This window comes from Tamandua tetradactyla, chromosome 7 (genome assembly GCF_023851605.1).
Source record: "Tamandua tetradactyla isolate mTamTet1 chromosome 7, mTamTet1.pri, whole genome shotgun sequence".
In the NCBI taxonomy this organism is placed as follows: domain Eukaryota; kingdom Metazoa; phylum Chordata; class Mammalia; order Pilosa; family Myrmecophagidae; genus Tamandua; species Tamandua tetradactyla.
In genome coordinates, this window is record NC_135333.1 from 56,306,881 (window position 1) to 56,334,871 (window position 27,991).

General features: G+C 39.4%; 1 protein-coding gene across 10 annotated transcripts in view; it reads left to right on the forward strand.

The window, feature by feature from the left end:
• SFMBT2 (Scm like with four mbt domains 2) overlaps positions 1 to 27,991 on the forward strand; it is a 260,454-nt gene that overhangs the window by 98,439 nt on the left and 134,024 nt on the right. The window lies entirely within an intron of this gene.

Consider the following 27,991-nt stretch of genomic DNA (forward strand, 5'->3'; position numbering starts at 1 on the left):
TTGGAGGGTCAGTTGTCTATTGTTGTAAATATAAACTTGTGACTATTTTTCTAATATGTGAATAAATGTTTACGGAGAGCAGCCAACTATTAGCAGTGCTTGAGTTCTCAGTTTGGACAAAACTGGATGGCACTGGTGTGCAGTACTCTGCCTCAGATGTTGTACATCTTCCTGGAGCCTCAGCATTAAAGAGTTGTAAATAATCTAAAGCATTATTTTATGTTAAACCAAACATAGATGTGTAATGAAGTAAAAACTGAGTATAGCAGGAATATTTTTAATATAAATTGTGAATTTTGCCCTAGAGCATGCTGTGTTCACTACTTGTTACTAAAAGGGGTGCTTTAGGATGAGGAAGTAGGACTGGTGATTTCCATTTCTACCCCTGACCCCCATTCCCAAGGAAAATGACAGATGTGCTTTTAACTTTCACCAGTGCAACAGCACACTTAAAGGATGATAGAGCAGCTGAGAGCAGTGCAGGAGATGTCCTGAAACAATCAAGTGGTTTCACTTTTCCTTCTAGTCATTTGTCATTTTGTCCTTTTTTGTTTGTTTGTTTTCTTCACACTTTCTGATTTTTTCCCTTTTTCTCTTTCTGTTAGTTGTTATTATTGGCATACATTAATAGAGGGTTGTTATTACTTATAATAATACTTATTTTAAAGGTATTACTCAATTTAATGAATCATAAGCGTTTTCTGACCCTCCCTTTCCCATCCCTCTAATGCCTACTTCTTCTGGGGCTCTGGCAGGAATGAGTGAATTTTTCTGTAAAAGGCCAGATAGTAAATATTTTAGACTTTGTGGGCCCTAAGGTCTGTGTGTCAATCAACTACTTAAATTAGTGTGTAATTTGAAAATAGCCCAGATGATATGTAAACAGATAAACAGATATGCGTGGCAGTCAGTGTTCCAATAAGACTTTATTTTGGGGCACTGAAATTTGAATTTCATATAATTTTCATGTGTCACAAAAAAGTGATTCCCCTCCCCCCCCCCAACCATTTGAAAATGCAGGATCCATTCTTGGTTTGCAGGTCAGACAAACGCGGGTGCTGGGGACACGTTTGATATGTGGGTGTAATTTTCTGGCCCCTGCTCAACGACGTCTCTGACTTTAGACTTACTCTGCTAAGTTGGTATTGACTCATGTATTTTTTAGTGGCTTCTTTTTGAATCCTCCCCCTGCCCTTGACCGTAATTTGAATCTTCATAACATTAAGGTATATTTTGATAAAAATTCCGGTGATCTTCTTGATCAGTTTTACATTGGCTGTCTTTCTAAGTCATTTGGAAAATGAATCAATTTTAAGTTGATCTGAAACACTTATTGTTTAGTTAAGTAGGTGGAATGGCTGTACTTACATGCTACTGAAGGCTCACTGCTTTCAAACTCCACCTACAATTATGTGTTTCAATAATTGCAACAAAATCTTTAGAGATTGTTCCTCTTAGTTTCCGCAAGTCACTGCTGCTTAGAGGAAACTGGGACCTGGGGAAATTCAGGGATTTGACCAGGGATAGAAAGCTAGGTATCAACAGACCTGGGAATATAACCCAGTTCCATCCCACTTTATCCCATCACCTCTCTCTCCTGCATCCTGGAGATACTCAATTTGAGTATCCTAAAGGGATAACCTTTGATAAGTCAACTTTGCAGTCTTCATAGGACTGCCCAAATCTGTCACTTAACACATTTGGTTTTTCTTATGTTAATTTCGCTTTTGTTCGGATGATGTCCCTTTATGGCTGAGAGCAGGGGCTAGTTTGCTTTTTGTATGTAACACTTAAAATACTAGCAGATCTTGCAGTGAACAGTTACCTATTAAACCCTTACTGAACCCCATCTAAGGAGAGGCAGTATGCTGGGTGCTGGAGGCAGTGGGTAGAAGTGAAACATCATTTCTGTTTCCCACTGGAGTGTATGATACAGAGGAGGCCCACAGGCCCTTAGACGACAGGAAGGAATGAATCCACTTGGGCATGGAGGAACTGTTGAGCTGGTTTCTGAGTAGGGAAGTAGCTGGCATAAATGTACCTAAATGAAATTTACTGAACATAGCATATTGGCTTCCATGCCATTAGCTGGGTTAATTGATAGAGTATTATTTAATAATCAGGCTGAAAACATTTCTTGTTGCAAGGAGAGGATTACAGGTGATATTGCCTCTCCAATTTTAGATTGCTTCTTGAAGCTGTATTCTTGAGATTCAGTACCTGCAGTTGGTAACACAAGTGGTTTTTGCAATCCTCCCTGCCCGGTTCTACCTGAGTTTTCCTTGTTAAAAGAACTTCAAGTTCAACCCCTTGCTGGTAAGCAAATGCACAGATTTTTTTTTTTTTTACAAAGAGTGGGACACTGAGTCAGGAGGAGACCTGTCATTCCTACTTTCACCCACAGAAAGGCAAAGGAAGGCATATACTCTATCCATCCTTCTCCCATCCATTCCTGCAGCCCTACCTCCCAAGTGTGCAACTGCCCGAGTTCCCCTTTTCAGCTAATCAGGAGGTAACTGACTTGGAGAGCTGCCTTCCCTTTGGCCCATATTGAGAAATACCTTATTTATAAATGACAATTTAGCAATACTTTGTTAACCTAGAATGTCTGTCTCCCTTCTCTATACATTTGAGAGATTTCCTTCTCCTGTCCCGAACTGAATTTTAACATGAAGATTTAGATTTGGAAATGTTCTTTATGGTGGATGGTATTTAAATCATATTTAGGTAGAGCTGAAATAATATTCAGATGTTTTGTGTAAGTGGGCTCTTATGGGTTGACCTGGCAAACCCTTCTTTGCAGTTAGCTTTGCTGTCAGCAAATGTGGGAGGGGCTTGTGAGACTGGTACGAGTGGCCCTTGGAATAGAGGCAGTTTGTGGGTTGGGGACTTCCTCTCACCACAGTAAGAAAGCAATTGTGTTCATGTGTGATTTGTTTGGGCTCTTTCTCTCCATGGCTCCCTCCACAGTAGGAGAGCCAGATCTGTGGCCCCCCAACTCATCTATGTGAAGAATACATTGCCAATTATGGTACACCCCCTATTCTCCCAGCCCCTCTGGGCCAAGCAGGGTCCTCAGGCACCTCCAGGGCAGAAAACTGAGCTGCATGAAGGAAGTCATAATTTTAATTTTCTCCATTCCCGTGAAACATATTCTTTCTTCTGTCACAGAAAGCAGGTTCTTGTCTCACTTTTCTCTGGTGCTCTCTTTATAAAACTGCTTATAAAACCACCTTAAGGTAGCACTAAAACATTTCTGATTTTCCCTCCTTTTTATGCAAGCAGAAATAATCTATAAAATAAGAATTTGACTGGGAATAATTATTAAAAGAAACATATTTCCAGATTAATACTATCTGGGCCTGGTTTTGAATCTCAGTAAATTATAATGTTAGGAATATTTAAATACTGTAAATAAGATGAGAAAATTGCCAATGGCTTGTGATTATTGGACAAGTGAATTCTAGGTTGTTGTGAGCATTAATGTCTGAGATCCTATATTTATCATACTAAATGGCTTGCCCCCCTTTTTTTCTCACATTTACCCCATCTTCCCCCACCTACTCCCTGTGAAAGGAATAATGGCTGCAAAATGAGTAGAAAATTCATTCCTCTCTACTCATTTGATATGACTTGCTTGCCCCACGTGAGTTGATGAATGACTGCTTCTAATTCTAAGGCTGACATAATAGTTTTTGTTTTGTTACACCACTATAAATCTCATCTAGTATGATCTTAGTGTTAACAGGAAGAAAACCATAAGTAAATACCCGTTACATTTCATGGCTTAAAAATAATTGTTACTAGTAAAGCTTCAGTTTCACAAACATAATTTGATCTCATGTAATTGATAGAAGAAAATTCAGGGAATTTGTCCAGGCTTTGTTTACAGCTGACTTTTTCAAGAACTGCCACTGGCAGCAATCCAAGTGAATTCTGTTTATGTCATAAAGCAAGCAGAATTTATAGTCAGCACTCAAAATGAGTTACTGATAGCCACAGGGGTGGCATAATCTTTTCCATATTCTGACCCTGTTGCAAAATTTTTATAGAAATATTTCATGTTTGTACCGTAGTGTAACAAAGCATTTTTGGTTGTTGGTTGTTGGTTGGTTGGTTTTAAGAATCACAGAGGCCAAAACCTCAGGGACTTGACTTATTTAGAATCTCCTGTTCAGTTACTGAGGATCATGAGAGAGAGGTTGGGAGAGAGGGCCAGAGGGTCAGAGAGCACATTCAAATATACCTCCTTTCACTCCTGCTGGTGCCCAGAAACCAAATGCAGCTCTATTGCTTTTGGCCCTGGGACCCCTCACTTATTCCTTCACTGGGGACGGAAAGGTCTGCCATAATTTTTGTTCTTTCTGAATCATTTTCTACCTGATTTATGTTTTCAAATCATGTTTCGAGCACTTTGGAAAGTTCCTTTTCATCAATCACTTTTATTAGACTTTCTTTCTCATAACACTAAAAACCAAGCCGGTTAATTGCTTAGGTATTTCCGTTTATGGCATGGTCATTTGAATTCAGGGTCTTCAGAGAGTCAGTGTCAGGCCCGGCTTTGAAACTGCCAGGTCCTACTCAGCTACTGTGCCTATGGAGAAACCTTAGTTCTGTCTAAGGTTAACTTATTACTGCTAACTCATCCCCACGACATTCCTACGGAAATGAATACTATGACTGGACTGATATTCATTAAAATTCTGACGATGACTTCAGACTATGAAAACCGAGTTTATTACGGAAATGTTTCAATGACAGGAGTAGAAGGGAGAGAGTGCCTACTGTCTTATTAGCAGTTAAGTAACTGTATGAAGGCCGTACAGGCACTCTGGAATAGAAGGCAGTAGACCGAAGCTACAGGCAAGACGATTTAGATTAGAATTAAAAAGACCCTTCCTGACAGTAAGAAAATTGAAGCAAGTTAAAAAGGTAGGTTTTGAAATGACCTAGCCAGATGTTTGGTTTGGGTTTGTGTTGTTTTTGAGTCAATTGTGTATTTTCTGACTTGGAGTTGCCTACCTGAGGCTGAGACTTTTCTGTTGCTTTCCCTTCTCCCTTCTGATTCCTTGTAGCTAGTAGAGGTCCTTTTCCACATGCAAAAATTGACTTTTGAATTCCTCTTGACCCAATTGAAAAAAACAAAACAAAAGTTCAAGGCAGCAGATTTGGAGTAAGATTAGGAGTAAGGTGGGGGCTAGGGCCAGAGTGGGGAAAATCTCAGATGGGAGAGGTGGAGGCATGACTGAGACGCTAGTAGAATTTGGGTGAATACCAATTTCCATGTCTTAAGTAAATTAAATGGTACAATTTTAGAAACTCTAGCCCCTCCTCTCTCAATATAATCTCCTGTTTGTTGTGTCCAGGAAATGTTGATTCTTAGAGCCTGAGTTCTGTAACTTTATCTGTAAACAGGCCATGTCCCCGCTGCCCCAGTGAAACTTGGAACTGAGGTCTCTCAGATTAGATTAGTGGACACAGCTCCGGCCTTGGCTGCCACGTGGCATCCATCCCATCATGCTGACCTGACCTCTCCTGACCTGGACCTTTGTGCGGTGACTTCTGGGCTGCCTCCCTCCCCTAGTTTTCTTCCTGACTTGCATGAGTTCACACCCTCTTCATTTCTCAATTGAGTGACTGGAATCACCCCTTGACCAATTACCCCTTACTCTTGTATCTCTCGTTTGACTGAGCTTCTTAGAATATCAGTGAATAACTGATGTTGATTTGCACATGCCATTCCTAAGCCTGCTTTGTCCCTTCCCCAATATTTCATAGAATGAATGGCTCTTCCTTTAAGACATCATTCTCAAATTATCTTCCATGGGAAGTCATCCTTGTATTTGTCCTCAGGGCTTCTCTAATACTTGGGTCTCACTCCTTCCCCCTCTGCATTACTTTTTTACGTACCTGTCCTCCTAAATTGAACTCCTTAGAAGTAGGGGCTATGTCTTAACCTTCTTTCATTCTCCTCCAAATATCTGTGCTTTTGTGTGACACAGGGAAACATCCAACGTGTGTGTTTTGGGTGGATGGATGAATAAGTGTGCGTGATGGTTAAGTTCAGGTGTCAGTCTGACTAGGTTATTTTGTCCAGTTGTTTGGTCAAGCAAGCATTGGGCTGATTGAGACTAGGAGAGTATTTCCTGGTCTTAAATCATCAGTGAATTGATTGCATCTGTGGCTGATTGCATCTACCATCAACAAAGGAGATTGCTTTCAGTAAAGGGAGAAGTCTCATCCAAGAAGAATTTCCATTTCAACTTCAGCCAGTTGGTTTCTCCAGGAGAAGTTTTCATTGAAACCTTCATTGGAGTTCCCAGTTTGCAACCTGCCACACAGAATTCGGACTTGCCCATCCCTACAGTTCCTATAATAAACTTGCTGTTTTTGTTTCCCTGGAGAACTCTAACTATTAGAGTGTGTTTATCAGCTCCTAATTTTATCATGTTAAATTTTAGAGAATAAAACTAACTTTCTTGAAGTTTATAGCTAATGGCAGAGAGAGGTCTAGAAACTGTTCTAAGCACTAATTTAGTACTCTGTTACACCAAGTGTAAGACATATGCGCTGGTTTGAGACTGTTGTGTACCCCACAGAAGCCATGTTCTTTCAATCCTAATCCTGTTGTTTGGGTGGGATCTTTTTGATTAAGTTGTTTCCATAGAGATGTGACCCACTCAATTGTAAGTGAGACCTTTTGTTTAGGAGGTTTCTGTGGAGATGTGTCTGTGCCCATTCACGGTGGGTCTTAATCCACTTACTGGAGTCCTTTAAAAGGAAACCATTTTGGAAAAAGCTCAGAGCTGATTTGGACAAAAACTTTTGGAGATGCAGAAAGAAAATGCCCCTAGGAAGCCAGAGGAAAAGTAGATGCTAGCCATGTGCCTTTCTAGTTGACAGAGGTATTCCAGATGCCATTGGCCTTTGTAGAGTCAAGGTTTCTTTCTCTGGGTACCTTAGTTTGGATGTTTATGACCTTAGAACTGTAAACTTGTAACTTAATAAAACCCATTTCTGATATACTGCCTTCTGGCAGTATTAGCAAACTAAGACAAAATCTTTAAATACATGTATTCCTTCACAAAGCATTTATTGGGTATCTGCTGTGTACCAGAGACTGTGGTAGGCTTTGAGAAGAAACTCATAGAACATATTGTTGAATGGAGGATACAGGTGAACAACTGGGCAGATGTTTTAGTAGATTATGATGTGTGTTCCAAGAGAGGGCACCTGCTTGGGTGGAGTAGGTGGGGGTTGAGAGTGGTCTTCTAAAGTATGTGTTAAGGGGGTGATGTGAGATGCAGGCAAGCAGAATCAGAAGCCAGAGCATCATCCAGGAATGTTGTCAAAAGGTCTAAGAGACTGGTTGGACATCGGACTACAGAATTACAAACAGGGGTCCAATGAGATGAGAGCAAGGGTCTGTGAGTCTCAAAAAAGAGATGAGGGGCAGGGGCAGGATTTGGGGTTGGTGGTATTTCTGAATAGTTAAATCAACTGGCTGTTTGGGGTATGGGACATGGCTAGGGTGTCTGGACTTAAAGGGTGCAGAAGACCAAATGAGACATCACTTTTGGGGGCTGGTAAGTCATGTTGTTCAGGCCTGTCTGCAACTCCCTTGCATGCTACTGCTTTGCCAATCTTTTAGCAATTCCTAGATGTTGGCCTTAATCTACTCTTCTACCAGTGCTATCCAAAAATGAAGTGGAATGAGTATTTAGAGAATATAATGGAGTTGTTGGGTTGGAATGATATTAGCTCAGCACCTTAAGAGTATAATGGAGAGTTTCCAGGAAATGATTTTGAATGTGTGTATTTTTCTAAATTAAAGGTGCCTAAAGCATTAGAAGGAGTCCATGCTTCAACTTGTCTACTCTTCATTTTAAGTCTTTTCAAAATAATTGATTCATTTTATTGAATTTGGTCCAGTTCTAAGGGCACCAAGATGCATCTCATTTGAAGTGCTATTTGTTTTTCTGTCTTACCACAAAGGAAACCTTGTTTTTAAATGGGCCTGACCTCCTTTGCTATTATTTTTAAACTAATTTTCATGACATTTGCTCTGCATATTGGTGTGCTAGTGGGAAATGAGAACATATAGGACTATAGTTCACAAATACGTGAATATTAGTAAAAGGTTCAATTTCTCTTCGGTCCCTTTATATGCAATATTTTATTATGGTTTTGCTCTTCAGGATTTTACTGTATTCGGATCTACTTTGTCTGATCATTCAGTAAATATTTATTGAGCATCTTTTAAAGTGCCAGTAGCCTAGGTACTTAAAATTCCTGTTCCTATCTAATTGGAGCACAAAGGGAACGTGTAGAGAAATATTTTAAATTCCGCGTTCCCTTTGATAAACTTAAAGATGAGGCTTTAAGATGAAGTTTTTATTCATTCAGAAAGTATTTATTGAGCACCTGCCATCTTCTAGGTTGTTCAGATGTTGCAGTTCTGTTCTCAGGGGCTAAAGTTCTGACAGAAGGGAGGGAAAATAGATGATAAACATGTATATATGTAGTTTGTCAGCTGGCAATGAGTGCCATGGAGAAAGATAAGGCAGACAAATGGGATAGGGAATGACAGAGATGGGTTGGGTGCAATTACTTGTTTTATATGGGGAGAGAGATGGAAGGCCTTCCGAATAAAGTGACATTTGAGCAAAGGCCTGAATGAAGTGACAGACTAAGTCTTGAAGATATCAGGGGAAAGAGTGTTCTGGGGAGAGGGACAGTAAGTACAAATGCCCTGAGGCAGGCATGTGCTTGGTGCATTATAGGAGCAATGCGGAGGTGAGAAGAGAGTAGGTAGAGTAAGTGTTTGCAGAGCAGTAGAGAGGTGCACAGGACTCCGTGTCCTGGGTGAGGACTCTGTGTAAATGGTGATCCATCAGAGGGTTTTGAACAGCAGAGTATCTCAGTAAGCACGTTTTAATGGATCATGATTGGCAGCTCCATGAGAATAGACTGGAGTGATACAATTTATTAGAAGACTGTAGCAATGGTCCAAGCAAGGAATACTGGTCCGGGCTTGGACCAGAGGGATAGTTGTGGATTTGGTAGGAAGTGATTGGATTCTGGATGCATTTTCAAGGTAGTGATGCATTTTCAAGGTAGAGTTGATAGGATTTGCTTTTGTATCAGATATGAAGTCAGTGTGTGTGGGTATGTGTGTATGTGAGAGAGAGAGAGGGTAGGGTGGAGGAATGAATATGAGAGTATCCTGGAGTTTTTGGTCTGAGCAACTGGAAGGCAGACTTTTTTTTACAGAGTTGAGAAATCCTGTAGGAAGGCCATGCTGTTTGCTTTTGGACATGTTAAATTGAGATGTTGGTGAAAATGTCAAGGTTGCAATTGTCTGTTTGAGCCTGGGGTTCAGAGGAGCAGTCCTGGCTGGAATTATAATTGGATGTTGCCAACATGTAGATGATCTTTGAGGCCATGAAACTGGATGTAATCAGGGAATGAGTGTAGGTTCTGAACAATCGTAGGACTGGGTCCTTGAACACTAATATTCTGAAGTTGAACTCATGAGAAGGAACAGTAAAGGAAGCTGAGCCATGATGGCTGGTGAAATAGAAAGTGCCCAGGAGAACGTGGTGACTCAGAAGCCTAGTGAGGAATGTGTTTCAAGAAGGAAGTAATGGTTAGACATGCCAAATGCCATTGATAGGGTTAAGTAATTATAAGGTTGAGAGCTGACCATTGAATTTGGCCATAGTGGGGCCATTGGTGATCTTATCCTGCTACCTACTTGTTATTTTCCACTTTGCCTTGTCCTCTGAAACTGCCTCACTTGACTCATGGTATCTCTGCAGGCTGCTTCCAAGTAATTGCCCTGGAACCAGCCACTCCTACTCTGTTTCATTCTTTGCCCTTAGATTTAGCAGATGAGAATGTAACCTGTGCATTTTGCCATAGAGTGCTCAGAGCAGAGGGTTCATAAGAGAAGAATTGTGTGAAGGAATGAGGTCATCTGTTGGGATTATTCTCCAATTTCAAGACAATAGTTAATGTATGTGGTCTTTTACCTGTGGTTCCATCCCTGTAATGTTGAATTGCTAGTGACTATTGTAATTTAAACAAGTAAAATCTGTTTTGAATTTTTTTTTAACTTAAAAGTCAGTAATAGGTTTTCAATAGCAGGTTTAAAAATTCTACAGGTCAATCATAATGCTGTTATAAACTTTAGTGATAAAAAGAATTGAAATCCACCATAGCTGGAGAAGAAATCCCATTTGAGGATCATATTTCCCTAGGTCTCCGCTTTGCCAAGAAGTTCTGTTTTTGAGTACTTCAGAGAAAGTTTGAATGTTTTTACAGACCTTATTGGGAGATAGTTAGAAGAGAGTTTGCATTTCATTAGCATTCACAAACAAGGCAGGTTTAAAGAATTTAAATGCATGTGGGTCCATGTTTTATATTCAAACATGCATGTTAGGTCACCTAGTTTGTCCATTACTTGCAGAATTTCTACACAATATTGGTGTTTACAGTTGGACCTGATTGATTATGTATGAATCATGCCTCTTTTCATGAAGAGCATATACTGTATGTTCTTGAACTTGACTTTAGTTAGAGGAATTTCATTGCATATCATAAACATGTTACTTCTCAAGTTGGGTTCTCAGAGATAGAAACTTAACATTTTCTTTTTCGTGTTACTGTTGATACTATATATATATATATATATATATATATATATATATATATATATATATATGTATTTTTTTTTCTTATGCTGTATGGTGGGGTCACATTTAATTGTTTTTTCCATGTGAATATCCTGTTATTGCAGCATCATCTGTTGAATATTTGTTTGCTTGGGTTTTTTTTTGTTGTTGTTGTTTGTTTTTTTGAGGGAAAAGTGCATGGGCTAGGAATTGAATTCAGGTCTACCACATGGCAGATGAGAATTCGACTACCACTGAACTACCCTTGTACCCCCTCAATGAGGTATATTTAAAGGTACCTGTAATTAATTTAATTCAAATATTAATTAGATTTTTACCCACTAAGAAAGTAATCTTCAGCTACACATTTTCACTAAGTACAGCTTTTTTCCCCCCATTCATTCATAAGGTATAGTTTTGGATGTAAGCAAGTATTCTTATTTTAAATTTAAGAAAGATACCATGCATGGTTGAATTTGCTTGGTGATGATAAATCTTAAAACAGGCAAGAAGTAGATTTGAGAAATCTGATTCAGAGCCTAAGATTTTGTTGAACAGTATGTCTTGGATATCTGGAATAATTTGTGTTTTGCTTCTGTTTCATTTCCTTAATTATACAACACATATATTTGGAAGAGTTGTTCTAAAAATGTCATTTTACTCATTGTATTAGCTATGGTTCTCTAGAGAAACAGAATCAGCAGGGGATATCTGTAAATATAAATTTATAAAAGTGTCTCACATAACCGTGGGGATGTAAGAGTCCAAAATCTATAGGGTAGCCGTGAGCTGACAGCTCTAATGAATGTCCTCAACCAACTCTCAGGAGAGGCTGGCTGGTTGAAGCAGGAAGAGTAATTGTCTCTTCTGAGTGCCCTTAAAAGCCTTCAGCTGATTAGATTAAGCATCAGTCTTTGCAGATGACACTCCCCTTAGCTGATTGTAAATGCAGTCAGCTAAGGATGCCACCAACATGATCATGATTTAAGTCCGTGAAATGTCCTCATAGCAACAGACAAGCCAGCTCTTGTCTGACCAGATAACTGGGCACCACCATGTGGCCAAGTTGACACATGAACTTGACCATGACACACATGGTTAATATAGTTATAAGGAATCCATCTCTTGCAAATACACTGTTTAGTATATCACTAGCTTTGTTTATAGGAATTACCACATTTTTTTTAAGTCTGACTTGCAAAATAGGAATATGAATCACTAGTTCATTGAAAGTGTTGGAAGCACTAGATGAGAATGATGTGGAAGTGCTTGACTTTATGTTCAGCACGTAGCAAAGCCTTCAGTAGATGTTTTTGCAAGCAGAAGTGTAGTGTCTAATATTTGTTGTGTCAAGGAAAATATTTTGATCAATTGCTTTGCTTTTCATAAGAATAATGTCTTTGGAAGCTGGGTGGTGAACACTAATTGGGTACTCTATCCTAGGCTCTTGGGTAAACAGTAATGAACAAGAGAAAGCATGTCATGCTCTAGGAACTTACAGTCTAGTGGGTTGCATTGTAGCCACATTTTAATATAATAATATTTTTTATATTTTAGAATAAATGGTTCTTAAATTTGGGAGATTTAGCAAACGCTTTGAGAATCTGATGAATCCTGCGAGATTTCTTGGAAGATGACTGTTATAGTTTGCTAACTGCCAGAATGCAATATACCAGAAACAGAATGGCTTTTTAAAGGGGAAATTTAATAAGTTGCTAGTTTACAGTTCTAAGGCCGAGAAAATGTCCCAATTAAAGCATGTCTAAAGAAATGTCCAATCAAAGGCATCCAGGAAAAGATACCTTGATTCAAGAAGGCTGATGAAGTTCAGGGTCTCTCTCTTAAGTGAGAAGGCACGTGATGAACACAGTCAGGGCTTCTCTCTCAGCTGGAAGGGCACATGGCAAACACAGTGTAATCTGCTAGTTTTCTCTCCTGGCTTCTGGTTTCATGAAGCACCCCGGGAAGCATTTTCCTTCTTCATCTTCAAAGGTCATTGGCTCTTAGACTCTCTGCTTCATGGTGCTTCAGCATTCTCTGCTCTCTCTGAATCTCATTTTCTGAAATGTTTCCTCTTTTATAGGACTCCAGAAACTTATCAAGACCCACCCAAATGGGTGGAGACATGTCATCACCTAATCCAGTTTAACAACCACTCTTGATTTAATCACATCTCCAGGGAGATGATCTGATTACAGTTTCAAACATACAGTATTGAATAGGGATTATTCTGCCTTTACGAAATGGGATTTAGATTAAAACATGGCTTTTCTAGGGGATATGCATCCTTTCAGACCAGCACAAGGACGTAAACATGTACACATATGCACACTCACAGTTCGTCTTCAGTTTTATGGGCTCATGAATCCATGAAGCCTATCATGGTTAAGAACTTTTCCTTTAGAAGATATCGTAACAAGTTAAACTGAGACTTTAGGAGTGGGCCTGTTTGGGACTTGGTAATTGACCAGGCCAGTAAATATCTGGTTAAGTGAAATTCCTAGCAATCCACTTATGGTAGCCCAAGTCCAAGCATGAGTTAAATGACAGTTGTGTACAAATCCTATCTTCAGCATCTCCTTGGAGGGCTTCAGGAGAGTGAGTGGTGGCATCTTGTTCTTGGAGCAAGACTCTGAGTAGAAGCTAAAAGTACATAGCACACTTGTGGTCTGGTCTCTGGAGAGCAATTCGAAGAAGCTGGCTGTTGGAACATCAGACAGCACCTGCCTTTCTCCAGGTTGCCTATAGGTTTTCTAAAGCAAAAATCTTGCACTCATTCAGTTAAGGGAAAACTGCAGTTTCTTGTGAGTGAAAGTCTCCAAATGTTGGGTTTGCAACCAATGATAGCAAGACCATTTCCAGACCTGACCTTTGCCAGTCCCATGTAGGATGGATTCAGCCTTTTAGATTGAGAATATTAGCCTGTGCAGCTCAGTAGATAGAGATGATGGGTGTACATGGGTGGGGAGAGGGAGGGTGGCAGAAAGGTGTGAAAAATGTTACCTTTATTAGTTCATTATGTCTATAGTCATCACGCGCGTGAAAACTCTAAAGCTGTAACTAATTTAAAATTAAATTCAATTTTGGTTCATACTTCAAGGCATTATATGGTCTTCGATAATGTTTTTTTTTTTGTAATTTTGAAATTAAAAAATGTAACTTCTGCCTTTACATCTCTTTGGCTAGATTTTAACGTTGGTTTGTTTCCCTGCAACAGCTCATCAGAACGGAGATGGTTATTTTTCCATTACCCCGATGCTACATTATCTGTATTTCTCTTCTTCCTCCTTCTCCTCCATACTGAGCACTGTATCAAGGACACTGTGAATTATTGCACTTAGTTATCATAAAGCCCTGCTAGGTGAATACTTATTTTCAGACGAGGAAGGTACATCTAGAGAGAATCTGTGATATTTTTAATGTCACACGGATAGTGTGGCTGGAGCTGGGACTCCGGCTTGGGCGGTATGGCCCAGAGCCTCTCAGTCCTGTGTCTTGCAGCTTTCTCAGTGCGCACAAGGCTATGCCAGGCCTATTTTAATGCACTTTGGAAGCTACAACCTGCATGAGATGCCTGTATGATTGATTCATAATCATGTTTCCCCTTTTCTATGAGTGTTTTTGTTCTTGTCTTTCTACCTGCAGAGGACCTTTAGAATAGTAACAATAAAACAGTAATGTGGAAACTAGTGAAAAACAGGCTTACTCGTTTAATTACATTTGTGCAAAGGGCATAGTAATGTAAATTTTATGCATGCTTGCCTCTTCTTTTCTTTTAAAAATATATACCTAAAGGGAGTTTTAGGAAAAATTTGAATGGGAACTACTTTGCTTCAGCAAAGAAAGTAACTTTACTTTCCTGGTGAAGAGGGAGACTTAGGAGAATAAAATCTTCAGTGAGCAAGCATCTCATTCCATTGAACTTCAATTGGACTGGACCTGTGTGATATGTCAGTTCAGTCTTGGCATTCCCTCTGCAGAGTGAACTAATAAAGACCTATGTAAGAAATTTCTCATAGTGGAAGGAAAGGAAAGTGGTTGCTTCTTTGGAAGGGTATTCTTTAAAAGCAAGGAAATGTTTAAAGCAAATACCAGAAATGTTTATAAAGGGGACCTATTGGCAGCCAGAGAGGAATTGGAAAAAATGTGCAAGAGTGAGAGACATTCTGTATCGGGTTAGATAAAAATCTCTAACCAATGAACAGCGATAAGGGTTTAAAATTCTTCTAATAGTTTTAGAGGCTATTTACCGGCAAGGTTCTTACAGAGATGATGTAGAGTAATTAGGGTTGTACCTTCAGAATGCCACAAATAGTTTCTATTTTTGTACCTTTTCTTTGGAAATCTTAGCTGTTTCTAATATTAAGAGTTTTTGGAAACTTCAAAGAAAGAAGTTTGTCCCTAAGGCCTTGTGTAGTACCTTGTATTTCTTTAATCTCTGGGTGCTGCCTTTGAAATGAATGGAATTGGTATTGCCTGATGGGTTGATAGTTTTTACTCCCAGAGAACTCCCAGGGAGATATTAAATGTCTAGCTCACAAGACGTTAAATGCCACTCCAGTTAATTGGATAGATCCCTGGCTTTCTGGATTTTATATGCTGAAGCTAAACTCTTACATGTGAATTTACCTGATATGTGAATAATTAGAAGCCCAGGCAACTTTAAAAGGAAGCAAGAAGAAATGGTAGTACACAGTACATTTGTGAATGCTTGTGTTGTCTTTGAATTGAATCTTATTTTAATAAAAGGTCTGTGTGATTAAATATTTATAGTCACAGTTAGTTCCTAATCTGAATTCAGCAAATTCTATCATATCATAAGGTTAGTAAAACAGTACAATTTATAAAGTCATCTAATTTATCAGGCCTCTCTTTCAGTGACAAAAGTTTATTAAATACTTGCTTTGTGCCAGATGGTCTAGGTATTGGGGTGCGCAGAAGTGAGGACAGTGGAGATGGTTCCTAGTTTTGGGGAGCTGACAGTTAGATGGGAATTGTCATCATACAAAAAACCATAACCATGTCATTATAAATCATGCTAAGTCTACGAAGAGAAAGAATTTGGGGCTATGGGACAGAATAAGAACATTAAATCATGGAGGGGAAGGAAGAACAGGGAAGAAGTGATAACTGAGTTGGGACAGGGCAGATTGAGTAGGAGTTGGCTGGGGGCAACCTGGGGGAAAATGTTTCTATCCAGAGAGAAGAGGTTGAGCACACAGCGCTCACAGACCCTATTTTTGTTTCCTGGTGCTCCAAGCAAACACTATGCACTGGGTCAGTGCATTACATTTACAAAAGACTCCAATAATAGGATAACCCATCTTGACTGAAGTGGGTACACCTTAACTGAAATAACCTTATCAAAAAGTCCTACTTATAATGGGTTGACACCCACAAGAATGGATTAAGTTTAAAAACATGTTTTTTCTGGGATACATACAGCTCTAAACCATCACAGACCCCTTAGCAGAGCTTAGAGAAAGTCAGCACAGAAAATGAAAAGGAGAATAATGGTGATGAACTTTCATAGAGACGTTGAGCCAAGTTTAGGAATTTGAAAAGTATTTTAAGATTCAGTGGCTTTTTGCCATGCTCTTCATTTATGTTTTTAAAAGGCTCATACTGCATGCCATAAGTAGAGTCAAGAGCTATATTATGTCTGACAAAGAATTAATATCTAAAATATGTAAAAAGCACCTACAAATCAATACTTTTATTTTTTATAAAAAAGAACTGTAGAAAAATGCGCAAAGGTTGTGAGTAGGAAGTCAACAGAAGAGAAAGCCTAAGTGGCCATAACTTAATGATACTAAACCTCATTAGTAATAAATGAAAGGAAAACTAAAATGAAAAACCATTTCATATGCTTGAGATTGGTAAAAATGTAAGAGTCTGAGAATATAAAATACTGGCAGGGATGGGAAGACGTTGGAACTGTTACTTACTAATGATTGAGAGTTTAAAATGTTAGAATGACATTGGAGAACAGTTTGCCACCAACTAGTAAATCGTTGACCATTCTTCTCCTAGAAATCAATCCTCGGGAAATACTTACAAAATGCAGTTGTCTAGTCTCAGTCCTCACCTTACTTACCCTACAGTAACATTTAACACTTGAGCATTTCTTCCTTGAAATATTTTTATCAGCCTTTAATAGACTTTTAGCTGAGTGGTTAGATAATTCTCTAATGCAAGGTAGGTTCCATCTGAATCTCTGCTAACACACATTAGGGTTAGAGATGAATTCTACAACATCCCATGTTACAGATTTAGGAATTAGGCTTTGTTGGAGGAAGAGGTAACAGACATAGACCAAGAATTCACAGAAAGAAGGCACGAATAGGATGGGGCTCTAAGGATTGCCTACCCTCTTATCTTATAGAGATGCAGGTGGGTGGGCATTTTGGTGGAGGGCTCCTTCCACCTTGTAGGTTTCCCTTCTTATAAGATAAGTGTGGGAAAGCAGCTTTGTTAATGGGGGAATAAACTGGATTGTGGCACCACCCCCACCCAAGAAGTGGGGAGGAATGCCCACCCTATAGGAAATCTATGTGAATTTGGATATAGCACCTGCCCATGGGCTCTGAACCAGTTACCTTAACCAGCAAGCATTGCATGGTTTGCACTTTGGAACACATTTTATACTCCCACAGCCTAGCTTGTGTGGAAAATGGTACAACCACTTTAGAAGGCACTTTGGTAGTTCTTTCAGTCAATCATACCAACCAGCAATTGTATTCTTGAGTATTTATCCTAAAGAAATGAAAACTTAAGTTCACAGTAAAACCTGTACAGGAATGTTTATAGTAGCTTAATTTTTTAAAGGTATATATCTTTAACAGGTGAATGGATAAACTGTAGTACTTCCATATCATGGATATCATTCAATAAGAAAAAGGAATAGACGATTGAACTACTAAGAGTGAATATATATTAGAAGTGAGTAGGCAGCATCTTGAATGGATCTAAAGGACTTCTGTGGAAAAAGCCGATTTCAAAATGTCACATACTGTTCAATTCTATTTTTATGACATTACTGAAGTGACAAAATTATAATGGTGGAGAGCAGAGATTAGCGTTGAAAGGGGTTAGGGTTGGGGGAGGGTGTGACTGAGGGTTAGTGCCATCCTCTATGTGGCAATGGGGCAGTGGCTTGGTTGTGGTGGTGGTTGCACAAATCTATACATATGGCAACATTCTATCAAACTTTACGCCAGTAAACAAATAAATAAACAATCCATCCACCCACCCCTCCATCCATCCATCCATCCACCCACCCCTCCATCCTCCCACCCCTCCATCCATCCATCCATCCATCCACCCACCCCTCCATCCATCCATCCATCCACCCACCCCTCCATCCTCCCACCCCTCCATCCATCCATCCATCCATCCACCCACCCCTCCATCCATCCATCCATCCACCCACCCCTCCATCCTCCCACCCCTCCATCCATCCATCCATCCATCCATCCACCCCTCCATCCATCCATCCATCCATCCATCCATCCACCCACCCCTCCATCCTCCCACCCCTCCATCCTCCCACCCCTCCATCCATCCATCCATCCATCCACCCACCCCTCCATCCATCCATCCATCCACCCACCCCTCCATCCTCCCACCCCTCCATCCATCCATCCATCCATCCACCCACCCCTCCATCCATCCATCCATCCACCCACCCCTCCATCCATCCATCCATCCACCCACCCCTCCATCCTCCCACCCCTCCATCCATCCATCCATCCATCCACCCACCCCTCCATCCACCCATCCATCCATCCATCCACCCACCCCTCCATCCATCCATCCATCCACCCACCCCTCCATCCATCCATCCATCCACCCACCCCTCCATCCATCCATCCACCCACCCCTCCATCCATCCATCCACCCACCCCTCCATCCATCCACCCACCCACCTCTCCATCCATCCATCCATCCATCCATCCACCCACCCCTCCATCCCTCCATCCATCCATCCATCCATCCATCCACCCACCCCTCCATCCATCCATCCACCCACCCCTCCATCCATCCATCCACCCACCCCTCCATCCATCCATCCATCCATCCATCCATCCATCCATCCATCTCTATAGCATCTCCCTTCCCTTCCTGTTCCTCTCCCGTTCCTCACCCCACTCCTGCCACACTGGCCTTTCTGCATGTGCCTGATAGCCTCCTACATGAGAGTAATTGCATTTGCTGGTCTCTCAGCTGGGGCCTCTTCCCCAGCTATTGGCACAATCTATTTCTTCACTTCTTTCAGGCCTTTGATCTTTGGCTCCTTTTCACAGTCCCACTAAAACTTCATTCCCATTCCATCTTCCCTGCTGTATTTTCTCCAGACCGTGTATTGCCATCAGAGGTACTATATATTATTACTCATGCATTTTTTTGTATTGACTGTGTCCTCCTATAAGATTGTAAATTCCAGGTGGGCTGTGTATTCTTACTGTTTTGTTTGCTTTTATATCCCCAGTAATATGGAACAAGAGTGCCACATAGTAGACATTTACTAAATTTACTAACATTTATGAACTGTTTGGTGATTAAATGAGTGCATGGATGAACACATGCAAAATCTACATGGTGTAGTTCATTGTATCACTATAATAGTGAATGAGCAGCAACAGCCAAACTTCTATCAGGAGGTGATCTGGGAAACTGTGGTTGAGTTGTTTATAAATAGAATACCATCTAGCAGTTGAAATAATCAAACTAACTTTTTATACATACACGTGTATTTATATGTGTGTATATATATGCATGTATACACACACACACACATACCTACCTACTGACATACATGTACACATAGTCATGCACATATATGTATTATATGTATAGACATACATATATGGTCATGGATGAAATCTCAAAATGTAATGCTTATTGAATCATTTTATAAAGGAGTATTTACTCCATATTATCTGAAATTAAAGACACACACAAAAGATAATCCTATCGTTTATGCGTATGTGCTTGTATAATAGAAATTTATAAATATGCATGAGGATTACATACAATAATAGTAGGCTAGCAATTGTCTCTGGGGAGGAAAGGAGGGAAAAGGTACAGAGGCACTGAGTTTTATCTATAGCTATAATTATTTTTTCTTCAAAAGAAATCTGAAATTATCATGACAGAATGCTAGTATCTGTTAAATCTTGGTGGCATGTATAACAGTCATAGATGTCTGTTAAATAGCTATCATGCTCGTCTCTATGTGTCAAATCTTTTCAAATTAAAGGTTTAATTTAAAGATGGATTGTTCCGGTTGCTTTATGTTGCATGGTCTTTGGATGAGCCAGTGTGGACATGCAGAGGCCAGTTAGGTATGTGCAGTTGTCCCAATGACAGAGGGTCATGACTTCAGATGGCTTATATTGCTATAGAAATGGAAGGATCTGGGTGCGTCACAGAATTAGAAATGACGAGGTTTGAGGATGGGCTATATATCCAGCTTTGTTATTTAAATAGCTAAGGAGATGCAGTGACATCATTGGATCAGAAAGATTTGGGACGATTTGGGAGGAGGAACTGATCTGGAGGAATGGAAAGAAGAAAAGCTCAGTTTTAGAGATGGCAGGTTGGAGAAACCTCTGGAGATTTGTGGAGCAGGCCAATGGATACAGGGTTCTGAGACCCAGAACAGAGGTCTAGGCCACAGAGATAAACAACTCGAGTGTTGATATGGATGTGATATTTAAAGTCATGATGTGGATAAAATTACCCATGGAGAGACCTTAAAGTGAGGAGAGCCAGCCCAGGACCAATTTTTAAGTAATGTTGGATAGTTACAAGTTGAGTAGAGAAGGAATTAAAGGAGAATGAAAAGATGTGCCTGGAAAAGAGAAAGGAAAAAAATCCAAGTTGAGGTTCTGGAAGCCGACCTAGAAGACTTTTTAAAGGAGGAAATTGCCAGGAGTTTCATATGGAAAAACGAGGCCTGAGGCATTGATTGGGGAATGTGGAGGTCTTTGAAAACATCAGCAAGTGCAGCTCATGGCTTGGTAGTTTTGGGGGAGAAAATTGAATGAGTTGACTGCTGACTGAGTGGAGAGTTATGTCCATTTTTAAGACTCTTCCGTGCGTGAACTTGGCTATGGTAGGGAGCAGAGAAATTGGATATTAACTTGCCAGAGAAAAAGCTCAAGGGAAGCTTTAATAAAAAAGATGAGTGATCCTAGAACCTGGTTTGGTTATATGATGGTTTGGTTACATGTAATTTCTAAGACTGCTTTGGTTTCAGAGGGTGGGGAGGCAAAATTAGGAGCTGGAGTGGGGAAAGTGAGAGAGGTGGGATGGGTTCCGTTGATTGAACAAGGGGAAAGTTGAAGGGCGCAGAGTTAGCTGGACAGTTGGCAGAGGGAGGGAACATGGAGGTGGTGCCTCAGACCATTTGCCCTCTGCTTTGCCCCTGCAGCGGTGCTCCTTGCTGCCTCTCTCCCGGACGGCCTAGTCTACCTCTGTAAAGAACCGGTGAAAAACTACTATGCAATTCACAAAAGATCCATTCAGTACACTACTGCAAAGAGTTATGTACTGAGTTACCTGCCTTATTTAAACAAGCAAAATAAAACTAAGCGCTTATTAAAATGAATTCATTTTAGAAAGAAATGGCTTCTGTGAATTGTAGGAATAGCTGAATTGATGAGCAGTCTAGTCGCAAAGAAGCTGCTTAAGCCAGATCTGGAGTATAAGCGTATAGGAAGCTGGTCTGAATTCTAAATTCTATGATGGTTTCATTTATGCTGTTTTCTTGTTTCTGTATGCTTTTATAAAGAACACATTTGGTTTAGATGTGGAAGAAATCTGGACAGTGGGAACTACGGAATGATCTCTAGGGCAAACTAGAAAGCAAATAGACAAATGTGTGTGTAAGTATTCATGTTAATATAAACAGTGCATATAATCTATTTGCTATTGATCTTGCTTTCATAAAAAATGAAAGTGTCTGTCTGGAATAATGATCTTCTTGCTCAGTGCATCTGATTGTGTTAAGATTGTTACTGCCTTTTTCAACTAGGAAGTTTTACCAGAAGATTGTGTTTTATTACTATATATAAAACAAGTGATCGATATTATAATAATGTGAGGGAACAGGAATAGAAGCTCAAAATGAATTGAGTTCCCATAACAGTTTACATGAAAGAGTATTTTCTATAAGGTATACTCCATTTTGGTGCCAGTTTGCATGTGTTTCAAGATGTGATCATGAGGACAGAATTGGCTTTGGTGCCCACATTCAGGAGAAACAAGTGGAAATTAGAAGACCAAAAAGTGTCATCATATCCTGGAAGGGATTTTTACTGTAATTCTAATTTTTTAAATGAAGTAAATATTACTGTATAATTTTATATGCTTGGCCATCATTTTATGCCCCTAGTCTGATGTTTATATCCATGGTTTACTGAAAGTTAATTTTCTATTGCAAGAATTTATTAGACTGTAATTAAGACATCAGTTTTCGATATTTCATACATGCTCTGCTGAAAGAAAACTTAGTGTATTATATAAAATTTTGAATGCATTAGAGAAGGAATGATTGTTTGCATTACAAAAAAATATTTTACTTTTTTCTAAGGGTTGTTACGGCACCACCCAAAGTGAAACTTTCCCTTAGTACTTACCATATAGATTGTAAGAAGAACAGCTTAAATTTAATCTTTCAGGACTTTTTTTTTTTCAGTTGTATAAGTATATTAGTTTGACTATAAAGATAAATATTGTTCTTCTGTTCCATAGAATAATATTAAATGAAGACAGTAAGAATTGATAGAGACAAATGGCAGAGACTTCTCATTGCTATGATGGTAGGTTAAAGAGAAAAAAATAAGTGATGTGAAACTCACAGTAATCTACACAATCAGAATGTTTGATATTTATGCCATTATCATTAGAACTTTGATCAATATTTAAACAGACCCTTAAAAAGAAAGGCTTTTTTGCTCCTAAACATTTTGTACAGTGTGTAGGGCTTTCTCTGGTATTGGAAGGGAGAATAGGAGAGTTGCTTTTTATTGAAATTAGTTTATTATGGGGTCTTGTGCTACTTCTAGTTGTAACTACTTCATTAGGTAGTTGTGAGGATTAAATGAGAAAATAAGTAGTTTCTTAAGAAGCACAGTATTTGGCACATAATAAATGTGAACTAATGAGCTAATATTATTGTGAAAGACTATGGCCTATCACTTTCTCAACCTGGCTTTGCATTTTATGTTATATAAATGTGTTTATGTGTGTATGTATGCGTTTATGTGTGTGTGTGTGTGTGTGTGTGTGTGTGTGTATATAATTTTATGACATTCTTAATGAGTTATGTCTTCATCTGGGTATTACTTATTATTAAAGACACAAATCCTTTTATCTATACATTTGAGCGTGATGTGGCCAATTGCACATAGTAGGAGTTTATCAATCCTGTAGGGTCATTTTATGATCTATTCATCTGCTTGTGGGCACAATTTAATTGGAACCATATAGGCAAAGCAAAATTAATGTAGATTCTTTCCTTTAAAAATTTCCAAGGGAAAGAACTCTGTAGCCTTTTCTTAATAGTAACCTTTCATTATAAAATGCTTCCATTTAAGAGTCATCATGGCCTCCTATTTGTTTTAACAAAGTCAGTATTAAAAATATTTTCCAAAAAAGTCAAAGGGTATGGCCTAAGGTCTTGTTGTAAAGGCCCAATTCTTGTGAGTTAGAAGCTTCTAAGTGAATGGAGCACACTTCTATTTATCTCTTCTTCCTCTAGAGACCCCATGAAAAATGATAGTAAAAGGGGCGGGCAATGGTGGCTCAGTGGCAGAGATCTCGCCTGCCATGCTGGAGACCCAGGTTCGTTTCCTGGTGTCTGCCCATGTTAAAAAAAAAAAAAATGATAGTAAAGGAATAAAAAAAGCACATAAACCAACAACAGAGAGAAATGATGAGGAACCAGTCGAGAGAAGACATTTCAAATTGTTTTCGGCAGCCTGGAAGCTGGTGAAGACATGGTGAGGCTAAGGTGTTGTGGAGGCAGCTGCTCCCGCACACTTGGGAATGTAGCTCTGGAGACAACCTCAGAATCCCCCAAGGCTCAGGGACTCTGAACACCCCATGGGTGCGAGTCCCGAGTGGGGCTGAGATCACAGGTTTTATGGGATATCTGTAGCCAGAGGGATTCCCGGACTCCAGTCCCTCCTTGGTTGTTGCACCACTTTGGTACCACCAATGACTAGAAACCAAATGTTTATCCCTCAGGCTAATTTCTGAAGAAACTAACAGAATTGTCTGGGGAGAAACTGGACAGCTAAATAGGAAGTCAGCTTTGTAGAACGAGTGTTATTATAATGCTGACCCCAAGTCAAAAGCCGCTGTTTCAGCACACAAGCCTCCTCTACAGGTTTTCTGGTGTCTCCAGTTTAAGTGTGATGCATGACCAAGGATTGCTGTTCACTTCTGGAAAGCCTCTGATAATAAGAGAGAAAGATGGAGGTAGAGAAACAAAAACCAATCCCCCAGGAATCAGAGAGGATCCAGGGAACAGAAGAGGGAAAACCCTGTAATTACCATAATGAGAGGTTTTGAAAATTGCCTCTGTTGAAAAACAAAAAGTTCTAGGAGAAGGAAACAACCAAAGCACAACAAAGAACGACTTGTAAATTAAAAGTATGAGTGACAAAATAAATTCGAAAAGGAGCCGGTTGGAAGCGAGTTGAGAGAGTTGCCGAGAAAGAACAACCACAAAAAAATTGTCTTCGTGCTTCAACTCTAGAATATAGGAATATCAATAACATCTGTTTCTTTTACCTAGTGTGTGCATGAGTGGAAATGGCCTTTCTGTTCAGTGCAGTTATTATCCCCATCTTTCAAGTGAATGAAAATCCATGAAGCAGCTGGCCTTCGTAGTGGACTGCTTGTTGGCTTTGGTGATAGGGAGGAGGGCTTAAGAGTTGGGTGGACACATCTGTTCGTGTGACTCCAGCACAGTGGCATTGTGCAAGAGCTGCCTGAATGGGCAGCTCCGATGGAACCCTTTGTATCCACAGAGGACAACAACCTTGAGAAGTGACACAATCATTGGACTCTTTATGTTGACATGTGCTTGATGGGATTTGAAGCCCAGCATTAGTAGTGTTTTTTCAAACTCTGAAAAAATGGTGGTAATTGTCTGCCTTTTGTTTAGGACTCTTTTTACAGATGACTTTCTAATTCTGATAAAGCTGTTGTAGGGTTTGGGGGTCATCTCTAAATGTCCTCACAAAAACTGTTTGTGTGTATGTTTTCTTTGTCTGAAACTCATTTTGATGATTGAGTCCCTCAGGGGAGATGAGCTCCTTCCCCAAATGGGGCATTACTGGAAAGTATGGAATTTAAAAAGGTATAGTTGAATGTGCATAAAAAATATATAACTAAGTAGAACCTTGAAAAAATGTTCATGAGAAGGATGTAAGTAGATCCATGGCTGTTAGGATTTTGTACTTAGGGATTTTTAGGATTTTCCTTTGAGAAATTAAGAATGAGGGAAACTGTTCATTCATGTGGTGGATAAACTTTCCTGTGCCTGAAATTGCAGATAATTTTTCTTTGCAGCTATTCTTTCTTTCCTGCCATATAGTTCACATTTGATGTTGCATTTAGGTAACATGGCAGGCTGATGGTTTCCAACATTTTCTATGTGGATTGGTCCTTCAATTCAAAGGAAGACATGATGACCACAAGGGAAGGAATTGGCTTACATTTGAATTATTCTTAGGCTCTTATTCCTATGAGTTTGAGTCTCTGAAGAAAGATACTGTTCTATGGTCAATAAACATTTATAGTTCTTAAGTTTGCAGTTACAAGGTTAAGTAAAAACATGGAACAACGCAGATTGTTTTGTCTTCTATTGCAATAAAATTTGAGGATCCATCAGGTATCTTTTACTCTACTAGAATCTAACCAAATTGAGTATTGGTAAAGATGAATCCACTGACCAGGAATTGCAAAGGAATTTTTATATGAAGGTGGTATTTATTCTAATAGGTTTATTGTACATTTTAAAACAGAGTTTTGAGAAATGTTCACGGAAAAAGTTTTTCTTTTAAAATGAGCAGAATTCTTTAGAACTTCACTATTTTTCAACCTAAAATGGTTTGTGTACCTTTATAGCTAAGTTTCATTTTCCATGGAGAGTAATCTGTCTAGATATTCCGTGGCATGTAAAAGATTGCCTCAGAGTCTTGTGTGGAAACATGTTAATGAAAAGTTATAGGACCTCTGGAACTTAGGGCTCACAAGTTGTAAATTTTGGAGCCATCTCTAGTGCTCTCGTGTGAAGACTTAGACGATTTCAATTTAAACATTGCACAAGGTCTTCATAGGATGTTTGCATATTTTTAATACTTTCACTGAAATATGAACTTGGATTGTATATGTATTAGAAGTTCTAAGAGACAAATTGAACTTTCTTCTTATGGTGGTTAGTGACATAATTCTATTTATATTTAGGCCAGGACTATTTACTGCTCAAGCCTAGTCATCGTCTTCTTTCGTAGTGAAATATGAAATGCATATGTATTGAGCACCCTGGGATATTTTAAGCTTTGACTAAGAAAATCATTCACATATTATGTCTATCATGCCTACAATTTAAATTGTTGATTTGTCCTTATGAAAAGACATTGGTGAGCCATAGTCCGTAGAGGAACTACTCCATGTAAGACTAAGTCTAAGTACTTGGGTTTGAGGCCGTCTCTGTACCTCCTGTCATTGTTAGAAGGACGAAAGGAGACCAAGTGAGTGACAGGTCTTTGTAAAGCATAGGGTGAATGCAAATTTTAATTAATTTATCTTATGTGGCATAACTTTTGGTCTTCTCAGTTACTTTAGTCATGCAGGAGAGCTAATTTAAAAACGGATGTGGCATTGAGAGCTGATTACTCCATTTACTGGTCATGGAAAAAGATATAATTTTTGCCCCATATATATGTGTGTAAAATGTGAATATCAGTGTATAAAATAAGATATTTTATTTGACAAAAATATCTAGTGGAAAAAGAGTATGAAAATGGATGAATTGTTCTTTGTTACACATAGGACAGAGACTAGATGTTGTTATCTCCAGGCCGTGCAGCCTTGCTCACCTGAGTACCATGTCTTTGTATTTTTCTCTGGGTCTTATGATAATTAATAGGGGGTGGGAAATATTGTTCGAGGTTTAATTAGTGATTGAAACAGCAAGTGCTACCACTCTTCCCCTTTTTGTTGGTAAGTTCATCGAGAGTTTCAGTGTGGGGTTTGTGGGAATTAATAATAAATAACTGGCAAGAATATAGAATACTTTAATATACACTTTATAATAAAACAATGGATAATCATTTATTAATTGCTTAATGTATGCCAAGGTATTGTTATATGTTATTTATATGTGCATCTTCTTGAATCTCTATGGCATCCCTATGAGAAAAATGTAGGGAACACCATTTACAGATGAGGACACAGAGTATAGGAGAAGTTGAGTAAATTACTTTAAAGTCATAGAGCCCAGCAAAGGCAGACCCTCCCCTGGAACCAGATATGCTTTGCTCCACCACTGTAATTTTCCCCACCAGGCTGTAATGGCTTAGTTCCCTTTTGTAATGACTCCATTTCTTCAGGTTTGAGCTAGAAGAACCTGAAACAATGGAAAAGTCTTTTGAGTTGTGAACCTAAGGAAGGAGTACTGGATGCATCCTGGCTGGCTTTTCACTATATGAGGGTCAGTGTCTGTCTCTGGGAATTGATGACAAGTGTGTGGCTCTCCCTTTTGCTGACTTTGCAAGTCTTGTGCTTCAGAAGGCTCAGGGCTTCCCATGGGTGTAAGGGAACCTCTCAGGGAGGCTTTGGAGATCTGTAGCTTGGGAGATATGCCAAGAAGGTATGTTTTTCCCGGGTCATAGGTTCTAAGTATTTATAGATTGTTGGCCTCCTGGGTCTGAGATTTCTTTTTCGAAAGGTATCTCTTAGATGTTCCTTCTCATCCTCTATTTTGGAGCTGGTTTCTGTTCTAGCTTCTTCCTTGGTTTGCCTCCCTGTGAAATTCAAATTTCATTCAAACCTTTACATTGCTGCCATATCCATTTTCTGCAGGGATTTCCTGGCAGTCTGTAATTTTATTTTTACCCCTTATATTTCTTAGTGCCACTTGACTTGAATGGTGCCTTATTCTTGTGGTGACTACTTTTTCCCTCCAATTTGTGCCTCACTCTATCACTCTCAGTAGCTTAATCTGTTCCCACCAGTCTGAAAACCTCTCTTTCTATCTTTATAAACCTTTTGTATAATTCGAGGCCTGATTT